At 43.2% G+C, this 8090-nt stretch overlaps 1 pseudogene; it reads right to left on the reverse strand.

Moving 5' to 3' along the window:
* Positions 1 to 285: 285 nt before the first annotated feature.
* On the reverse strand, positions 286 to 1460 carry LOC100951087 (annotated as a pseudogene).
* Positions 1461 to 8090: the final 6630 nt, after the last annotated feature.

The following is an 8090-nucleotide window of genomic DNA, read 5'->3' on the forward strand; positions in this document are numbered from 1 at the left end:
TGATTTTCCCAAGTTTGAGATAAATACAATCTTGGAGAGGAATAAAAGGATTAGGGCAAAATCTCCTTGGTTACTCCATAGACAAGAAGTAGAAGGATTCTGAGAATTCATTCCATTAGGTATAGAATGCTGAGAGCTGGTAAGCGTTAGCTGTGCTTCTCCAAATGGTGAAGGGCTTTTGTTTAGATAATAATCCTGGCTCTCCCATCACATCACACCTCCCCTAGTGAGGGGAAGGTAGAAATTGCTAGCACCTGACTATGAGGTTATTTTCAATTTTTTTTTAAATACTGAGTTTATTTCACATGTATATTTTTGTCTCCCCACAATTTCCATGTCTGACCACCACTACTACTATGCCCTATCATAACATTCCATGCATACTTAAAACCAAGTGAAGGGTGGAGTTCCACCTTTAAAAACTAAACAGGCATTTTGGACAACACATTCTTGGCAATGGAACCTGGACAACATTTATCAAACACGGTAGGGAAAGTTCTCACTCTGCATTATAAAAAGGACAGCCACATATCAACTGTTACAGAAATGAAATAAGATGGAAAATTTTAACAAACTGTTGAAACTATTTCCTTAAAGAGACTTCCTCCACTGCCAGAGATCTTGAATAGCCTCCTGGTCAGTCATCCGGAAGCAATTCTTCACATAATTGATGAACTTGGCTTCCACTCTGGGAAGAGACCCACCTTTTTCTATACTTGCTTGCATTTTTGCCTTAATGTCGTCTACCGAACTAGGTCTTTTTGGTGTTGTAGGAGTTTTTTCCTGTTTTTTGAAGGATTCTTGACCTTTTGATCTCGGTGTTGATGGTTTTAAATCCTTTCCATTCTGGTTTGATTTTTGTGCATTTTTGGCTGGATGTCTTGCACAGATTTCTTCACTGGAGCTTTTTCTTCAGTTTCCCTCCTCATCAAAATCATCATCTTCATCATCTTCTTCTTCGTCACCGTCGTCATCTTCATCTGCAGCAAGTTTTACTTTTTTCTGTGGAACTTTGCTACCACTTCCAGGGGCAGATCACTTCCCAGACATACTTAAGAGTTTCACATCCTCCTCCTCTTCATCTCCTGACTCTGCATCTTCTTCTACAGCTACTAAGTGCTGCCCACTAATATGCACAGGCCCTGAACCACCTTCAACCATAGGACCACAGGTAGGGTTATTTCAAATCCCCTGAGAGAAACCGTTGTCTGTACGGACATTTTCAAAGTTGCCAATGTTACTTTAATTGGACTCCCTTCATAATTCATTGCCTCTGCTTCAACAATGTGCAACTCATCCTTTGCACCAGCCCCTAAACTGACGGTTCTTAAAGATAACTGGTGCTCATTTTCATCGTTATCCACCTTAAAGTGATAATCTTTGTTAGCCTTTAGTTCACAACCAAAAAGATAGTTCTGAGGCCTCCAGGGGCTCATGTCCATGCCCATCGAATCTTCCATGAGGTAGTGGCACACACTTAGGTGGGCAAGAAGGTGGACGGAGATAAACGACTACTGCTCGAAGGAACAGCCGCGCAGGAGGGAATCACACCAGGGCTTCAATTTTGAATAGATGCAAGTTTCCTCTTATTTGAAGACTAGCTTTGCCAAAGGGTGCTGAGCACACTCAGGAGACTGAATATCCACTTTGGATTTCTTATCACCAGAGACTCTTTCCATCCTTACCTAAAGCACTCTGCATGGCCCCAGCCAGGTTCTTAGAAGCATTATGTGTTTATGAGTCCTTGTCCTTTGGTCCAGTTATCTAGTACTATTTAACAAAACATCCCCAAAATGCAGTGGCTTTAAAAAGTCATTTTATGTTGCTCACGATTGTGTGGGTCGGGAATTCAGGAAGAACTCAGCTGGGCACCCAGTCTGTGGTCTTCATGGCATCAGCTAGGGTAGGCAGGGCTGGGGGACATGCCTTCAATATGGCACCCTCACTTGTGAGCCTGGCATCTTGGCCTCTCTCTCTGTCTCTCTCCACACAGTACCTTACCCCCTGGGCCCTCCCCAAAGGGGCCACAGTGCTCTCACTGTGCCCTGTTTTACATGCTGACTGGCTTCCAAGTGATAGGAAACAAAAACTGTCAAGTCAATTAAGGGCCATGACTGCAGGTGCCACAGCATCCCCTATATTCCACTGGTCAAATTAGCCAAAAGCTTGACCAGATTTAAGGGAATAGGAGAAAGAGTCCAAGTCTCGATAGGATTTGACAGGGTGGCATTACAAAGGAGCATTGAGAAGATATTGTGATGGCCATCTTTGAAAAGTACAATCTATCACATCCTTTTAATCTTTAATTGTGTGGCCTTCCTCCCTTACTTTGCCTTTTTGTTCCCTAAGGATAAACCATATGTGTCATACTTAGTAGGAACCACAAATGCACTGTATGGGAATGTCACAAATAGTGGTTCCTAGTAGATCCTGATCAATTCAAAGGCTTAAAATTCAACTTCTTAATGAGTCAGAGAAGCTCCTGTGACAGACTCTGATGCCCACAATATTCTTTGGTCCTTTCCACCCTTACTAATAGAGCAAAACTATACCTTTATTTCTTTTAAACAAAGGCTAATTACCCAGGCTCCTGGGAGCCATTGATGAGCATAAAATCTAGCTGGGGAGAAAGACATGAAGATGACTTCAAGGACCTGAAAAGATCTAAGGATGATAAGACAAAAGGTAAGAAAGACAAGAGGATGTCTGGCATGAGAAACCTCTGTGAGGTAAGCAGGCAGGACTTTATGAAAGGCCTTCCAGAAGCTCAGAGTCGCTGGGAGGCTAGAGAGCCAGACTCAGAAGAGCGCATGAGTGTGGGAAATTTGGCACAATCAGACCAAAGCCAAAATCATGCCACAGAATCAGTCCAGGGACAGTACTTGTGCCACCGTGATGCTCATACTACTACTGCCCACATCGTTGCTGTTGCCACCCCAGACCCTGGAGGTGCAACCACTACCACCCACTGCAGCCACCACCACCCACCATCATATGGATCACCTGCTGTGCCATTCCCAGGGAGGATGCACTGACTGGTTGAGCAGATCACAGTCCTTTCCTCACTGCCAAAGGAAGCTGGGAAAGTGAGCACCACAGTCAGCTTTCTTCTCCCACCAAGAGTCATAAAGTGGAAATTCCCTAAAACAGAAGGGGGGGTTATATGATGGCCAGCCATACTGTAGACGAATGTCCACTATGGCACCATCATCAGTGGTTTATTTAATAACCATTTATGGAGACCCCACATGTGCTCAGCACTATTCTAGGCATTTAAATACAGAAGTGAGCAAAAAAGATATGGCACTTACCTTTGTTTGGGAAAAAAAAGACAAAAAATAAAGAAACAAGTAAATAACACATCTCAGAAGATGAGTGCAAGAGAGTAAATAAAATCATGTGCTAAGATAGAGAGTCATTGAGGAATGTAGGCCCATGTGGGGCAGGGTGAGTGGGCAGGGTTGCCTGAGTGGATGGTCAAGGAAGGCCTCTCTGAGGAGGCAGGAATAGATGGGAAGAAGTCTGAAAGATGAGATGGAGTCAGATACTGTGATGACCTGGGGAAGAGCCTTCCAGGTAGAAGGATAGCACATGCAAAGACCCTGTAGTAGGTACTTGTGAGCATCAAGGAAGGAAGAAATAGCAGCTGGTGTGCCCAGAGCAAAAGGAGCAGCAGAGCAGTCTGAGATGACACTGGAACAGCAGTCTAACCGTGTTCAGATCTCCCTCAGAGAGCCAGGAGTAGGTGTAGTGAAGGATAATTGACATTTGCAGGTAGAGGACACTTTCCTAAGACAGATAGTGTTGTCTTAGAAGTGGGATCAAGGTCAGGTGCAGTGGCTCACCCTTGTAATCCTAGCACCCTGGGAGACCAAGGTGGGTGGATTGCCTGAGCTCAGGATTTTGAGACCTGAGCTCCATCTCTAAAAAATGACACCCTATCTCTAAAAAATAGCTGAGAATTGTGGCAGGAGCCTGTTATCCCAGCTACTTGGGAGGCTGGGGCAAGAGGATTCCTTGAGCCCAAGAGTTTGAGGTTGCTGTAAGTCATAGCACTTTACCCAGGGTGACAAAGTAAAATTCTAGAAGAAGAAGAGGAGGAGGAGGAAGAGGAGAAGGAGGAGGAATGATGATTAAGAATGGTTTTGTGGATTCACCAACGCTTTCAACCTTCTTGGTCACAACCTACTATAAGAAAGATATTTGATTCCGCTACCCAATAAACATGCACATGCATGCACACACACACATGTGTAGCCTGGTTAATTTTATGTGTCAGCTTGGCTAGGCTATAGTAACCTGATATTTGGTCAAACATCAGTTAGTATGTTGCTATAAAGGCATTTTTAAGATGAGATTTAGATAAGTCTGCTGATTCGAATCAGTAGATTTTGAGTAAAGCAGATTACCCTTCGTAATGTGAGTGGCCTCATCCAATTAGTTGAAGGCTTTAAGAGAAAATAGATTGAGGTTACCCAAAAGGGAGAGGGAATTCTGCCTCCAGACTACCTCAAGCCCAAGCTACAACATTAACCTTTCTCTGGAGAACCCCAACAAGTACAATGTATATATTACAACTGACAATTAAGTTCACAAACTCATCCTAGAAGAAGTGCCATAGACCTCATTGCTAAATATCACTATAGTCACCTTCAAAGTACTCCTCTTGGGAAGCTATGCACCAATAACAGTACCTAGTCCACCCTTCAAAGCAATTTTGGAACTCTTTCTGAATGGCCATGAAAGCTGTCATTGTATTATCCAATGTATTTAATACATTGACTGAATGTCATCAAAATGTTTTCCTTTCATAGTTCTTTTATCTTCAGGTAAAGAAAAGTCATTGGGGGCCAGATCAGGTGAGTAGGGAGGGTGTTCCACTATAGTTGTTTGTTTACTGGCTAAAACTCCCTCACAGTATTGTGTAAGCTGGTGCATTGTTATGATCCAAGAGCCATGAGTTATTGACCAAGATTTTCCTCACCATTTCTCTATCAATACTTATTTGGTTTGCTATACTACTCACAGTCAGCCTACAATTTGACACACAATTTGATGTATTTTTTCACTGTTTTCATCAGTTTTGCCTGTTACTGGCTATCCTGACCCCTTCATTAGATGCTTTCTTTCCCTTCTGGAAAACGTTTAATCTATTTGTACTTTGCCATTTTCATCATAACATTATTCTCATAAACTTGGACTAACAAGTCTCTAATTTCATTTACACTCTTGCCAAATTTAACAAGAAATGTAGTGTTTCTTTGTTGATCTAATTCAAACTCTGACATTCTCACAATGTCACAGAAAAACACACAACAATGATGAATGCCTCTCAGCAAGACTCTGCCATGCAAACACAAACACAGCTGTGAGACACCAATATACCAAGGTTATTAAACCCTTACAGAGTTGTTGATACAGTGCTGCCAATGAAAGTGGCAAGTTCACGAACTTAATTGTCAGTTTCATATCACATATCTACATATCTGTCTGTATCTATGCCTACGTCTTTATATAAACAAAAGTTTAACAGAACAACATTAATTCTTATTATATACAATGTAATCTGACATTCCCTATTCTCTTCCATTGCAGACCATGAATGCTGATTACAACCCATTAACTCATTTCCTGCCTATGAGGCCTTCTCCTCCCTCTCCCCTGAGTTACCAATGCCTTCACACTGCCTCAACTCTGAGAGCGGTACTGAATCATTAAGTAGGAAAATAACTTTGAACTTTCTCTTTTCATCTCTCATCATTTTACAAACAAGGAAACTGAGGAACAAAAAGAAATGATTTGTCTTTGATCCCTTTTATCCTGAGATGTCATTTGACAACAGCCATGAGAAGGCTATAGTCGAGAAGTGATATCCTCCTTCCCTTGGGTATTTGCCTTTGGGGGAAAGATGACTTTCAGAGAAGAATTGCTTAAGCCAAAAAAAAAAAAATCACCCTACCTCTGGGCGGATTTCAGGCGCAGCTGCCCGTGAAGGGGGAGCCAAGCAGGGGAAGACCTGGGGCGGCATCTTCTCAGCCCTGTCAGGTTGCAGTAAGCCACCTGCCTGAGTATAAGATGACTTCTCTTCATAATTATTGACAAGCTGGTTCACTCAGGGACAGTTTTTGGCTCCTTCTAGGTGCTTGTTCCTGGAGCAAAAGCAGCTCTGTCTTGTTTCATGTACCGTCAACAATTAGAATCTAGAGACATGCTGTGGCAGGACAAGTCCTTTAGCCAGGAGAGGCCATGTCCAAATGGGGCAAGAGGCTGCCGGATAGATGGTGCCACGGAGCCAGCATTACTCCTCTGCAAAGCCCTCACATGGTGGAGAACAAGCCTTCAAAGGGAGTCCGCCCAGCCCTCCGTTTCCCACCTACAGATGCTTCCCACAGTGGGAGATGGCGTAATAATGGCCACAGATCGGGGAAGAACATGGCAGGCTGTGGGCAGCGTCACACACACTGATTTTCCGCCAAGAAACCTGATCCACAGGACTCTTTCCCTCTTGAAGCCAACTTGGCACCTCAGTGAAATGCAGAAAGTGAACAGCTTTCAATTAAAAAAAATTGTTTTCAGTGTTGGCTCTCTGGTTTAATTTGATTCATCCTTCATAAACAGCGGAAATGGAGGGGGGAGCTTGTCTTTCTCTGAAGTCTCTAGAATGCGAGTTATTTCTGCAACGTCATTCTTACTTTCTAAACCGGACTCTAAAAGACAGCGTGTCCCAAACACTTAGTGTCCTCCCCCTAGAGCCATCACCCTGCCTTGGGCCTAGCAGAGACTGAAATATCTGTGGGATAAATGGGCACAGAGACAACTAATTGTACCAACTGTGCCCACAAAGGTAGGGCAACCACAAGCAAGGAGAAAATATGGAGAAATATCTTAAGGTAACTTTAAGAAATACTTTAACACTTCCCCAAATTCTGACAAAGGCAGCTTTATGAAATAATCTTCCCAAAAAGAGTTTCATGGTCAAATTAACTTAGTAAACAATGCAATCTCTGGTCCCATAAGGTAGAATAAAATGCATATTAGTATACTAACAGCACTGACAAGACCTGCTGTAAAGGAGCATGTATTTCTCAAAGCTTCTGGAAGATAGGCTCCTTCTGTTATTAAACTCTACTAACATTTTGTAGAGATCAGGAACTCGTGTTTTGCAGAACAAGCTGTGGGCGAGTGCTGCTTTTAAGATGTGGTTCAATCTAGTATATAAGGAGCTCAGAAGTCATCACTCCAGTACTCAAAACAACAACAAAAAAGCTGAACAAACTAAAAACTTCATCTCTACCAGTGAATTGCCGTCACCAGGCAAACTCGTACTTTCAAGATTAGAGAGAGGCTAACAGCTGAATCCACAGAATCACAGTTTACTAGAGCAGAAATTTCTGTAGGAGCCAGAAGCACTAAACCCTAGCTGATGCATTTCCCACCACATCATTGGGGCTTCTGGATAATGACGGGGAAACACAACAGAAACGTGCAGAGAGGTTCACTGTGAATTGTTGTGACGAAGGAGGGCTGGGAGAAAGAAAACAGCCTGTTGTCAGAGAGGCTGTTTCCTCCACCTAACACAATGTCCTCTGCCCTGCACTCCTTGCATTTGCTCCCCTCATCCACCATGCCCCCCCCACACACCTACCCCAATCCTATCCACATTTCTCCTCTTGCCTGAAGTATCCTGAGGACCCCCTGCCACACTTGTGGGCTTTACCATACAAGTTAACACTTATACCCCCAGATCTAAACACTAGCTAATTTATTTCTTTTCTGATGGTTTCATGTCACCCATTAGTACATCAGTTTCTTGAGAACAGGAGAGCATGAATGACTGGGTGCCCTCACCTGCTATGGCAGGTGGCATTTTACTTGGTAGCTACTAGTTGGATCAACAGGACCCAGCTACTAGCAGAGCTTGGTCAAGTGTAGCGTGAGAGATGCAAACATAAATTGAATGTGGATTCTATCCTCTAGTTTACCTGTTGATAGACTGGGTGGGAAGAGATAGGGGCTGGTTCATGGGTGAATTGGCTCTTTTTGCACAAGGTGAAGAGAAAAGACTAGTAGTTATGGGAATTATCCTCAAA

Source organism: Otolemur garnettii, unplaced genomic scaffold (assembly GCF_000181295.1).
Source record: "Otolemur garnettii isolate 467f Iridium unplaced genomic scaffold, OtoGar3 scaffold00005, whole genome shotgun sequence".
Taxonomy (NCBI): Eukaryota; Metazoa; Chordata; class Mammalia; order Primates; family Galagidae; genus Otolemur; species Otolemur garnettii.